The sequence below is a fragment of the Mercenaria mercenaria genome, chromosome 17, assembly GCF_021730395.1.
Source record: "Mercenaria mercenaria strain notata chromosome 17, MADL_Memer_1, whole genome shotgun sequence".
Lineage (NCBI taxonomy): Eukaryota > Metazoa > Mollusca > Bivalvia > Venerida > Veneridae > Mercenaria > Mercenaria mercenaria.
This window is the reverse complement of record NC_069377.1, coordinates 14,477,265-14,489,087: the sequence shown is the minus strand read 5'-3', so window position 1 is coordinate 14,489,087 and position 11,823 is coordinate 14,477,265. Positions and strand designations below refer to the sequence as shown.

Genomic DNA, 11,823 nt, shown 5'->3' with positions numbered 1-11,823 from the left:
TGATTTGAAAAACTTAGGCACTATCTCTAGCAGGTTGAATGCTATTGAATTCTTGTAGTGAATGCCTTTTCTGTACGCCAAATTAAATACCAAATTCGTCCCATGATAAGTGCGCCCATATCCAAGTGTGTCTGTATGACCAAAAACGCATGGAATTGATGTAATTCACTATTACCCGAGTTTGCTACAAATATCTGGATGCAATATTTTTGGGGAAACCTGTTACAGAGCGACCAACAAAGATAAATAACCACCAAAAATGTTGTATCTAACTTTCGCATAAATCGTCGGTTTAAGCAGTAGAAGAAAGACAAGTTAAATTAGTAGCAGAATATCTCGTTACAAAATTAATAATGATATTTTATAAACAAAGTTTACCGGCAATTTATTGTAACGCCCACAACGAAGTGTAACTTTGAAACTATTATTACGAATGTAAACATCTTCCTTATCAACTTGATCATACTTTATCTATTCAATTGATATTTGTAGACTCCGGAACAATTCATTAGTGGTCGATCTTATTACCTTTGCTCACTTATACTCTGGTCACAAGAACGCTACGAGCTCCGTACAAGTAGGGTTTAAGTCGAATTTTAGCAAACTTGTACGGCGTCCGTACGGCCATCGTCGACTCATACGAGCGTCGTATGGATTTTTTGAACTCGTAGAGGACTTGGAAACACGGTGAAAGTGTTTCACCGAGCCCCCGAGTTCTTTCGGAACTCGTAGAGATTTTCGAAGACGGGAGCGGCTCACAAGAGCCCCGTACGGGAATCGCACGGGCCCCAGAAGAGCTCGTACGGGCAATGCACGGATTTGGAAAACTGTTTGGCTTGCTGATGCTCGCACGACTATCGCATGCGATTCGCACTGTCAACGAACGATGTTCGTACGGTATTAAGGACATGCGATGTTCGCACGGGGCTCGTAGAGCGTTACGATCAGCTGTGTAACTACAAATGGAAATTTTTTCAGACGTCGCCAAACTAGTTTATTCTTGTCGCAGGGATACTGTACGGACACCGTACGAGCGCCGTAAGAGCCAAACGGGCATCGTACGAGGTACGGCCGGGCTCCTTGCGTGCTCCGTACGATTCGTCTGCGATGTCCGTACGGATATCCTATGACTAAAAATGGATTTTTTCAGAGGTCGCCGAACTGATTTATTTTTGTCGCACGAACCAACGAGCACCGTACGAGGAACGGCCGGGCTCCTTGCGAGCTCCGCACGACCTGTCTGCGATGTCCGTACGGATATCCTACGATTGCATCCACTTCAGATCGTACGGGACCCGTAGGTACAGTGGCTAGGCGCTACGACTATACAGAGACCGTAAGGATTCTAAAATTGGTTGACTCGTAGGATTTTTTTTTAAAAAACCGTACGGACATCGGTTAGTATGACGCTTTATGTCTGGCATTGTTTTTGTTAGACATAATTCAATGTAATGACAGAAAAGTCTGTACAATAGGATGTTTCGTCGGATTCGTGACTGTTACTCAAATATTCATTAAATTTTGCACAGTTTGATTTTTAATCGTGTCTGAATTTCCAATCATAGATTCACTTGTTACTTCACGCCTATATGGAATAAATTTTAAGCTATAAAGTTACAATTAGAATAACTAGACACGTTGGTCAAAGTCAATTCTAAAATTAAAAAAAATATATAATTGTAATAATCTTCATAAAACGTTTTCTAGAATTCATCTATGAATTTCGACCAAAAATAAATACAACGAAGATCAGTTATTTACAGTTAAAAGGTTTTAGGACATTTGTTACCACGCATCAGAGCTATATAATCTAAAGCTTGTCAAACTGACAAGCCCTGGTGAGCAATATATTAAATGTTTGAAATGTTGCTTTTGTTAATTTCCGTTGCGAGAATTATTTAACGTCACATTGAATGTAATATATTATTACAATATAATTATATTTATTCTGTTTTATTTTATTACCTTGTGTGCAAAAAAACCCCTATGTTTCATTAAATTTACGACCTCTGAATATCAGTAATTGAAAATAACTTATACACAATAGACTGACGCGTTCAGCACATGTTTCTCCACTAGATAGATAGGATAACCGTAAGAATGTAGTATTTCAGTAAGAAGTGGCTGTATTAAGTTTTGGAGAGATTTCAACATTTCGGGCCTCTGTAAAAAATTCTGTAATGATGGAAACACATTTCTGAATCTAGCTCTTTGTCCAAATTATAAAAGTGTCATAGTATGAACAGATGCAAAATTCGACCAAAGAATAATCGCGTAACCATTTAACTGGAACTGGGACCTAGATGACCAGGTAGCTGCTAACATGATAGCATAATTCGTGCTGACAACGGCCTGGTGACCTTATACGACCGTACATAAATCTAAATTACAGTGAAACTACATTTTACATAACATTAAGTTTTGATTCACGGAAAAAAGTTCCCAGAAATCTTTGCTACCCTTTATATCAACGTATTATTTCCGCAACTGATAAAAGCAGACATTTTGATACAACTGCAGAGATCATTTCAAGATAACGTGTGTGATTTTCTGTGTTTTTTACCAGAAAAATAGTAATTTTCTCTTTTATTATAATTGCAGACTTTTTAATTCACCTTGATAATATATAATTATACCTTATGACAATGTGATAAATGTTTTCCAACATGACAGACATCCGATGATCTTTTTCAAAAACAGAAACGTCTTGGGTTTCATCACAAAAATTATGACAGTTTCCGTTTAAAGTTGTTATAACTCGACACAGGAAAGGCATTTCCTCAGATATATAATCAATCGCTTTTTGTCTTTGATGTATTAAACGACCTCTCGATATAATGGAATATCGCAGTGGTTGCAAACGTTTCAGAAGATAGTGTACTTGACATTTTATGGAATACTGATCTCATTGCACATCTTTTTTAGTATTATCCAATTAATGGCATTACATAGCATATTGGGAATGTGCAAGGCAAACCATCTTACTTTGGAATACTCCAGTATTGAATTGATTTAATTGCTTTGAAAACGTTTTTCTTCATGAAACAATTTTACCACCCAAGCAAAAGAGAACTAAAAGAAACACAGAGGACATCTGTAGCATAACTATGGAACTCAGTTGACGAGCAGTTATTATTTCATAGTGCTGTAAGCACCAAGCTAAGGAGCCATACGGTCAGACAGTTCCAACTGGATCTTTGTCCATGTTCGAATGTGTCTTTAGATTACTTCTGAATCTAATAATTAACTCAGAATAACGAAGAAAAAATGTAGCCAAAAATCTGCGAAGTTTATGGTAATTGAAGAGCTGCTGAAGAAATTATCTGGTTTTACTAGTATAACGAAAGTTAAATTTCTCAATATGGCTACATGCTCTGGCAAATCTAGCAAGCGGTGATATTGAAACCCTATAAAATCTTGCACAGAGTCAAGATAAAGTGTCTCTCTTGTCAAAACAATCCATTTTTCAAACATGAAAAAGAAATTTAAATAAAAGCTGCAATGGTTTTTGCATGGTTAGCCTTATATAACTGGTTATTTCAACATTTTATTTCACGCGCAAATTTCGCTGCTAATCAGGGCAATTTCGATATATACATTCCGCTTTGTTTTAGTCTTCCATTACGATTTGATATATGTGTGTCATAACCAGAAGCAAAAATTACAGCTGTAACAGTTTTGATATTGGAAATTACTCCAAAATGAGAAATTTCACCAGATATTCTCTTTAATTGTCCCTTTCCGTATCTTTAGTTACTAAATTTTCTTTAAACCTCTATGTCTGTTTGGTGATTTAAAGGTATTAACAACGCCAAGAACAACTCGTTTGGTATGTCGGATTTTTAATACAGTTATTTGGGTATCAACTATAGACGTATACCAGTTTGTTCAATGGGTCAGAATTTCGTAATAAATGTGTTAATGTAATAAACACGGTGTTTTACAGTTGGAATGATCTCTTGTCCCAAGCTACTGGATATGAAGTGCAGTCTACGACATTATGACCTTGTCGTATGTATAATAATTATAAATTGGCTTATGAGGCACATCAAATGTCGTTAGATGACACATCAATCTTAATTCTTGTCGTCAACGACTTCCCTTGTGACTTGAAGCTACGAGCATTTCCGGACCATTGCTTCGATGCCGATTGGAGTATTTGCTGCTTTACAATGATTATATATTCCACTTCCATGATCTCCTTTAAAAGTTTCTATATTCATAATGGGGTGAAAGTGTTATTGTTGATTAAATGATTATTAAATAAACTTACAATGTTATGATATCGTGTAAAGAGACTAATAAAATATGAGCATAGAACATACTTTAAACTGGTAATTTGTTTTCATCACTTGCTTTAGGCATGGTGTAATAATGCGTTCGCGTGACATCGTTAGTTCACCCAGGACAGAATGGTCAGTTTCACAACATCCACTTTCTATCGATTAATAAAAATAGTATGATCGAGACGCTTTAGACTCCCAGTTGTATTATACCATTGATGCAAGAGCTTATTATTTCATCAAGACCTCGTCTATAAGCTTATTTGTATTCTTGTGAATATGTTTATCATATTTACATCTATATATTGATTATATACTGACGGAAAATGCATTTAACTAAATTGTTTAGGTGTGTATCAAATATCAACAACAAAATAAAAGGGAATATTAACTTTCAATAGCAATGCTGTTGCTGCAAGTGGCGTAACAATTGCGTCAGTGTCAATGATGTAACATGATATGACTAGAAAAATGAAACAACGGATAAACGATTTCTTTAGAGTTTCGATGTCAAACATAAAAATAGTTATGAACTAGTCATTTTATAAGTGAACATTTTTTCCGTGAAAAAAATTAAAATTAAGAGAACATAAAGATTAACCTTGGGAAACTTGTTTAACAGCTATCGCAAAAAATGCTAATGCGATTCGCAGCAAATTATCCACTAAAAAGCTATTTCTATGCCTTGTGGTAAACCGTTAAATGTAATACAACATATCGTTTATCTGAAAAAGCTAAAATTGTTCCTTTCATTCATTACAAAGATAAGCATTTCCTGTTCCAAGTCGTTTCTAAAGCGATGTACGTCCTTTGCATAGTTTATAGTTCCTTTGAATTCTAAATAACCTTTCCCTATTATGACTGGTGGATAAATGTACAGGTCAAAATACTATTGAATATTTTAATGATTTTGTTTTGTCGATTAATATTTTCATTCACTAGTTCAGCCTCTGACATGTTTTCATTCACAATTTTACACAGTCGAGCTGCAGCGGGTGGATTCCAAATGAAACTTTAAACCCTGACGACTATAGAACAGGAAAAACATTTGAACTTAGCAATTTTGCTGAATTATGTTAAGGTATCCGATCCACAAATCGCAAGCCTCGTTACCGCCAAATGCGCAGGTGCCACCGAGACGGATATTTCTATCCGATTCATAAACAATGACAGATATTATTATTCCATAAAATAACAAAGTGGAAATCCACAGGTCGCCCAACACGACATAAACGAAAAAGTTACAGGCTCAGATTTATCGAGCCTGTTCAAGGACGGTAGTGAAAATTCAAGCTACCGTCCATGCCCTCTATCCCCGGGTTGAGCAGAACTCAACATTTACACATGTATCTGGTTTTGCTGTATCTTTGTGAGCTAATCGGATACAGTTGTACTAGAATATAATTTAGAGACATCTGCAGATGTATTCAAACAGCGGTGCACATGGAACCTTCAATGATGCACAGGATGCAATTCCATGAAAAGCGGCGTATGGTCCCCAGATAAAATAATGGCTTTGCCCTAAACGAGAAAACAATGGAAAAAACTAAACAAAATGGAATTTAGAGAGGAGAAGGGATCTATGTTTATGGAGCCTGCATATCACAGTATACTAACACAATATTAATGTCGTGCAGAACGATTTAAAGAGATCGAAATATAACAGCTCTGATCGAAGGTACGGTGAGACTTTTTACGGCCGCCACACGACACAAACAACGCTGCTGTGATAATAAAATAAAAAAAAGTGGAACACCACAGGTCACCCAACACAACATAAACTAAAGTGTTGTAGGCTCGATTTGATTGAGCCTGTTCATAGACGGTAGTGAAAATGCAAGCTGCTGTCCACGCTCTCTAGCCCCGGGTTGAGCAGAACGCAACATTTACACACAAGTACTAAAACATTATTTAGAGACATCCCATAAACCCTCGCTGAAATTATATCCCTACTTATATGTAGTATGTAATTTATAATTATTTCATTATCTTAGTGTTTTACGGCTCAAAAGACAGTACAGTTTATATGACGCCAAATAGGACGTAGTTTGGCTTTTCCTCGCATTTACATTGAAATAATATATGAGATACTGGAATAACTGTATCCGATCAGCTCACAATAAATACAGCAAAACCTGATATTCATATTCTCTAAGTATAAGTCGCCTTAAACGATCACGCAAGGGTAAGACAGTAATTTCATTGTTTTTTCATACATATATTCAACCATAAGGGATTTCGACCTTTAACGAACTTCTGGTTAACATTATTGGGTACATATATTCATGGCATTTTGCTTCATTTAAGTCAGTCTCAACAGAAAATATATTTGCCTCAGTAGTGAAACATGGTCAAGGGATACCTCGTACAAATAGTTCAAAGATTGATGATGCATTCCGTTCTCATAACGCTGATCCGTGAGAACGCTACCAGGGGTAATTCCACCAAGAAACACAATACGAGATTTTAGTTAGTATTTTCTCATGTAGATGCATATGGTGTCACCCCGGTATAGAAGTACTTCCGGGTCGTTGTATCCTAGAAAGTAGTTCTTTGAAATTTTGAAGTTCCCAATTTAACGCTATCCCTACTTTGACATGTTATATTCCAAATGTATTTATTGATACTGTGTACATTTTTTGTCATTTCTGATGTCTTTAACAGTTGTTTTATGTGTGTTTTTCAGGATTACATTTCTGTGCGGAAGGATTAAAAAACTACACCAGACTGGTGGCCATGACAGATGTCAGTGGGAAATTTAAACATGGACTAGATACTTTGATGTGTAGCAAAAAAGTTCATCGTTGATGATGGTGTTTTTCTGTGATATATTGACTGGGATAGTATTACTCTTTAGAAATACAGAGCTGTCAATGCTTCAATTTTGTTGTGAAATTCACAATCCATGTCCAAAAGTGCTTGTTTTACTATACAGCAAAGAAGGAGAAATTGTACCGGGCCGACACCTATATGGCAAATTCAGAAAGTGGAATATCTCAGCAACCATAGGGTTTACAGTCATGAAACTTCACACACTAGTAGCTGATAACAATACAAATCAGTGGCTAAAAGGATATTTCCAAGGTTTGTGAATTTTTAATTTTATTCAAATTTTAAAAATTCAGTAGTTGAATTTTCTTTGAAATTTGAGTAATAGTTGTCTCCTCTTTATTTGTCAGTCTTCTACTATAGTGCAAAGACACTGAACAAGCAGGAAGCTCTTAAAAGGCTATATAAAAAGAAGACACATAGTTTTTCACTTTAATTTTAAGAAAAAAAATATAAATTTAAATTTCTTAAATTTTTTAAAAAAAATTTCTATTTCGCATAGCGTCTCTTTTCCGAAGAATTTATAAGTATATATATGTGAACATGTTACATAGTGCCGCAGTAGACCATGGATGAACAGTGTCGTATGTGTGGAAGCTGTACATTTTGGACCGGATGGGTTTATAAATGAGGCTATAGTCGGTTTCGTAACAGGAGTCGGAGAAACTGATTGCTTGTCGGGCCTGGATCTCGAACCGGTCACGGTCTTATTACACTGATGTTAAAGCCAGTCAGCAGGCGTCTCATATATGATATAAAGAAATTGCGTGAATGTTCGTTCCCTTGCGTATGAGACGCATAACTAATATTACACGAAATAATTATTTTTCTCATTTCAGTCAAATCCAATGTGCTACCGGCATTTTGGCATTGAAGGACATTGCTTACCGGTGTGCCGAGTGCATTTGTCAGCATTATTAATGTATAACAAGTTTTCTTTACACTGACAGGACATTGGTTGTATTACACAGAGAATTACATAGAGGTTGCTTCAGTGTGATAAAATAGTTGTTGTTGTTGTTGTTTGTGTATTATTTTATTTATTCATTTGTTTTTTCAGTTTAGAACATATTCCGAGCTTTCAGCTTCAGCCCGCATCAGGCCGTCGTCAGATACATTCTGCCTTGAATGGGAATGCTTCTATTCTGATTTGCTTTTCAGGTTTACAACGCAGGTCTGTGTTACTAAGAAAATATTTAACGGGGCTGATTTCCTGGGTCGGCCTCGTGCAGTTTCCTTAATATGTATTTGTCCTGGTACCGACTGGAAACACAACTTGACGGTATTTGTATTTCAGTTTTGCTCGATTCATTCTACTTCATTCTTTAGATAGGACTTTTCCTGTTGGGACTTTTATTCATGTTTTTCTGTATGTTGTTTTTTCATAGCATTTATGTGTTTCAATTCTTTTAAATTTGCATTTCAGATACTTTATTGTCTGTGCTGAAAGAGGTTGTCTGGTAATAGTTATTTTAATATTCTTTTCACTGTTTCAGCTAACATATATGTAGAAAATTATTCAGTTGCAGTGTTTTAATGACATACTTCCTGTAAAGTTCCTGAACCAGTTGATATCAGAATGATAAAGAAATGATAGATGGTACCAATCTGTGAATATTATGTCACTTTTTTCTATAGGTGTTCCTGATCACACTTAGAACTATACACACACACTCAGCTGTTTCTCAAGAAAGGCCGACTACAGTTCACAATCTTTCTTTTGTCATTTGCAGGCGATGAATTCCATATGTCAGAAGGAAATTTAGAATCGTACAACCAGTCAGCAGCTACCCATAAACCAGACCAACCTATTAAGTCGAGCGGGCAGAAGCTGTGATTTTCAGTGTAACACCGCAGAATGACGGCTAGTTTTCGGTAAGCGATTTAGATGTTCCACCGGTGCATAGCCCTCTGGTCCTAATGTCTTTAGTCAGAACTGTAGCCTAAAATGTCAGTTACAGCTTGACAGTTTCAGGGGTACCCTGAGCTGTGTCTGGCTCCAGTTGGAGTTCTTGACCTTCCGCACTTGCCTGCTTCCAAGATGGCGCGGATCGGCTTTGCATTTTGCGTTTCAGGCATTGTTCGGCTTAGCCGAAGAAATAATTCATTTTAAGATAGACTGTGATGTATTGATCTGTTTTACTTCCAGTAATTGTCATAAATATAATCACATATTGGTCTTTGCTTGTGGGTTTTGGTCTTTCAATCATTAAAAGTTTCATTTTTCTGCAATTGTAGTGGGTAAATTATGCATTTTTTACTAAAAAATGCATATTTTAAAGTAAATACTCATTTTGATACATCATTTTTCAAAATAAATAAGCTTAAAGTTACATAAAACATACTATAAGCATTAACTAGTGATATCAAAGTTGATTTCCTGAAAATCTGATTGAAATTTTCAGAAGGAAGGCAAATTTTGTAATGTGCCTTTTTTCTTCAAAATTCCGGTTTCCGAGCCAATTTCTCCGCAAAGTAGGTCTAATGTTTGAAATGTTTCTGCGGGACAAACTTTTCTTTGCGATGACAATGTCTTGTGTAACTTTTCTCGCAAAACCCTAAGTTACAAGATTTTATGGGAAAAATTTGGCTAAATTAAAAATTTGATAAGATTTAGGTGTCACCCCGGTATAGAAGTACTTCCGGGTCTTTGTATCCTAGAAAGTAGTTCTTTGAAATTTTGAAGTTCCCAATTTAACGCTATCCCTACTTTGACATGTTATATTCCAAATGTATTTATTGATACTGTGTACATTTTTTTGTCATTTCTGATGTCTTCAACAGTTGTTTTATGTGTGTTTTTCAGGATTACATTTCTGTGCGGAAGGATTTAAAAACTACACCAGACTGGTGGCCATGACAGATGTCAGTGGGAAATTTAAACATGGACTAGATACTTTGATGTGTAGCAAAAAAGTTCATCGTTGATGATGGTGTTTTTCTGTGATATATTGACTGGGATAGTATTACTCTTTAGAAATACAGAGCTGTCAATGCTGCAATTTTGTTGTGAAATTCACAATCCATGTCCAAAAGTGCTTGTTTTACTATACAGCAAAGAAGGGGAAATTGTACCGGGCCGACACCTATATGTCATACTGCAAAACTCTGTTAACTTTCAGTACGATGCGTCAAGGTTACACCTGTGTGAACAAATGTGCAGGGCTTACCATTGAAACTCTTTGCAATGCTTAAGTAAGTGGGATTGTTTAATTTAAATCGATATAAACAGCTAAATTGACTGGCATTAATGTCGATTAAAAGAAAAACAATAACTTCTTAAATGTATGTAACAATTTTAACACTGTCTTGCTTATTTAATTAGCCTTGCTTATTTCATTAGCCCATTAGTAAGTGTATGTGTTGTTGTTACTCATATCATTTAGAAAGAATGCTATATTTCTCCGTCACTAGCGATATTCCTTAAATATTTTAGAGGTAATAACTCTTACAACCCAAAGACATTTTCATAAAATTGTCACTGAAATGATAACGTCTATTTCATTGATGTTTAAATACCAATTAATTCATATAAATAATCCAAGCTCATTGCCATGTAAATGATAATGAGTCGAAGCGGTGATAAACGACATACATATTTCAAATTCAATAATGGTCTTATTTGGCGAATGTGACAACCATGACAATATTTGCAGCAATTCTTAATTAGTTATACCTATTTGATGCGTAAATTGGATGTTATTGCATGGCAAATTCACTGAATCATGGAAACATCTTTTCTTAATAATAAGTAAATAAATATCAAGATTCAACGATATATCGACCCTATATATTCTAAAATTGAGTAAATTTTACTTTTAATTTCACAATGTGCGTGCCAATATTTAAGTTAGGAAACATGTGATTACATTTACAGTCAGTCATTACTGCAAAACTCAAATAATGGTCTGTTTTATTATAATAGAATTGCGCTTAACCGGGCTAGGGAGGGGAGGGGGGAGGGGGTGGGGAAGAGGGGAGGGCGTTAGGGTGTTGCACGTTTCATTATCTCTCATAAACTCGGCGCGAGTACAACATTGCAGATCAAGGTACTGTTATAATACTAGTTAACCTATTTTACTGGCACCTGCAAAAACTACAGGTTAACACGATTTACTGATATTCGATCAGGACGCGTCAGCAGTGCTTATTTAGTATCGATTTACACTGATAAGCTGATGAAAACTCTTGAATAATTCTTGATGAACGGAGTTCACTGTACTGGTAGAGAGAATTCAACATTTTATGGCATTTAATTTCAGTTTCCAGTTAAAATAATAGCGGTATAAAGGCTCTCTGAGATCAAGATTTACTATGCATACATAGTTTAAGTTCACATAATTCCGCGTGAAATTAATGAAAACTTTTATTAATGATGCAAAAAAGACATAAAAGATAAAAACAAAAACACTTTTATTTCATTTTCTCGTGTCTTTTCTCGTGACTGGGCATCTGATACGTACTAATTCAAATTCATGTTTTTCCATTTCTCAGTAAGTAACTGTAAAAATATTTTTGAGAACTATGTTTTTTTTTTCAATTTAATTACTATTTAGTACAAATGATGAATTACAAACATTTTTTCACACTGAAATTATATCCATACTTATATATAGAACGATATTTGTTATTTTTCATTATTCGAGTTTTACGCCGCAATAATGCAGTACAGTTGATATCACGTCAATCAGGACTAAATACATATACCTGC

General features: G+C 35.4%; 1 long non-coding RNA gene across 1 annotated transcript; it reads left to right on the top strand.

The window, feature by feature from the left end:
• The first annotated feature begins 6,829 nt into the window (after positions 1 to 6,829).
• LOC128550153 (uncharacterized) lies at positions 6,830 to 10,201 on the top strand. Its single transcript, XR_008368144.1, has 3 exons — positions 6,830 to 7,367; positions 8,846 to 8,987; positions 9,919 to 10,201. It is a non-coding gene; the product is annotated as an uncharacterized LOC128550153 (long non-coding RNA).
• Positions 10,202 to 11,823: the final 1,622 nt, after the last annotated feature.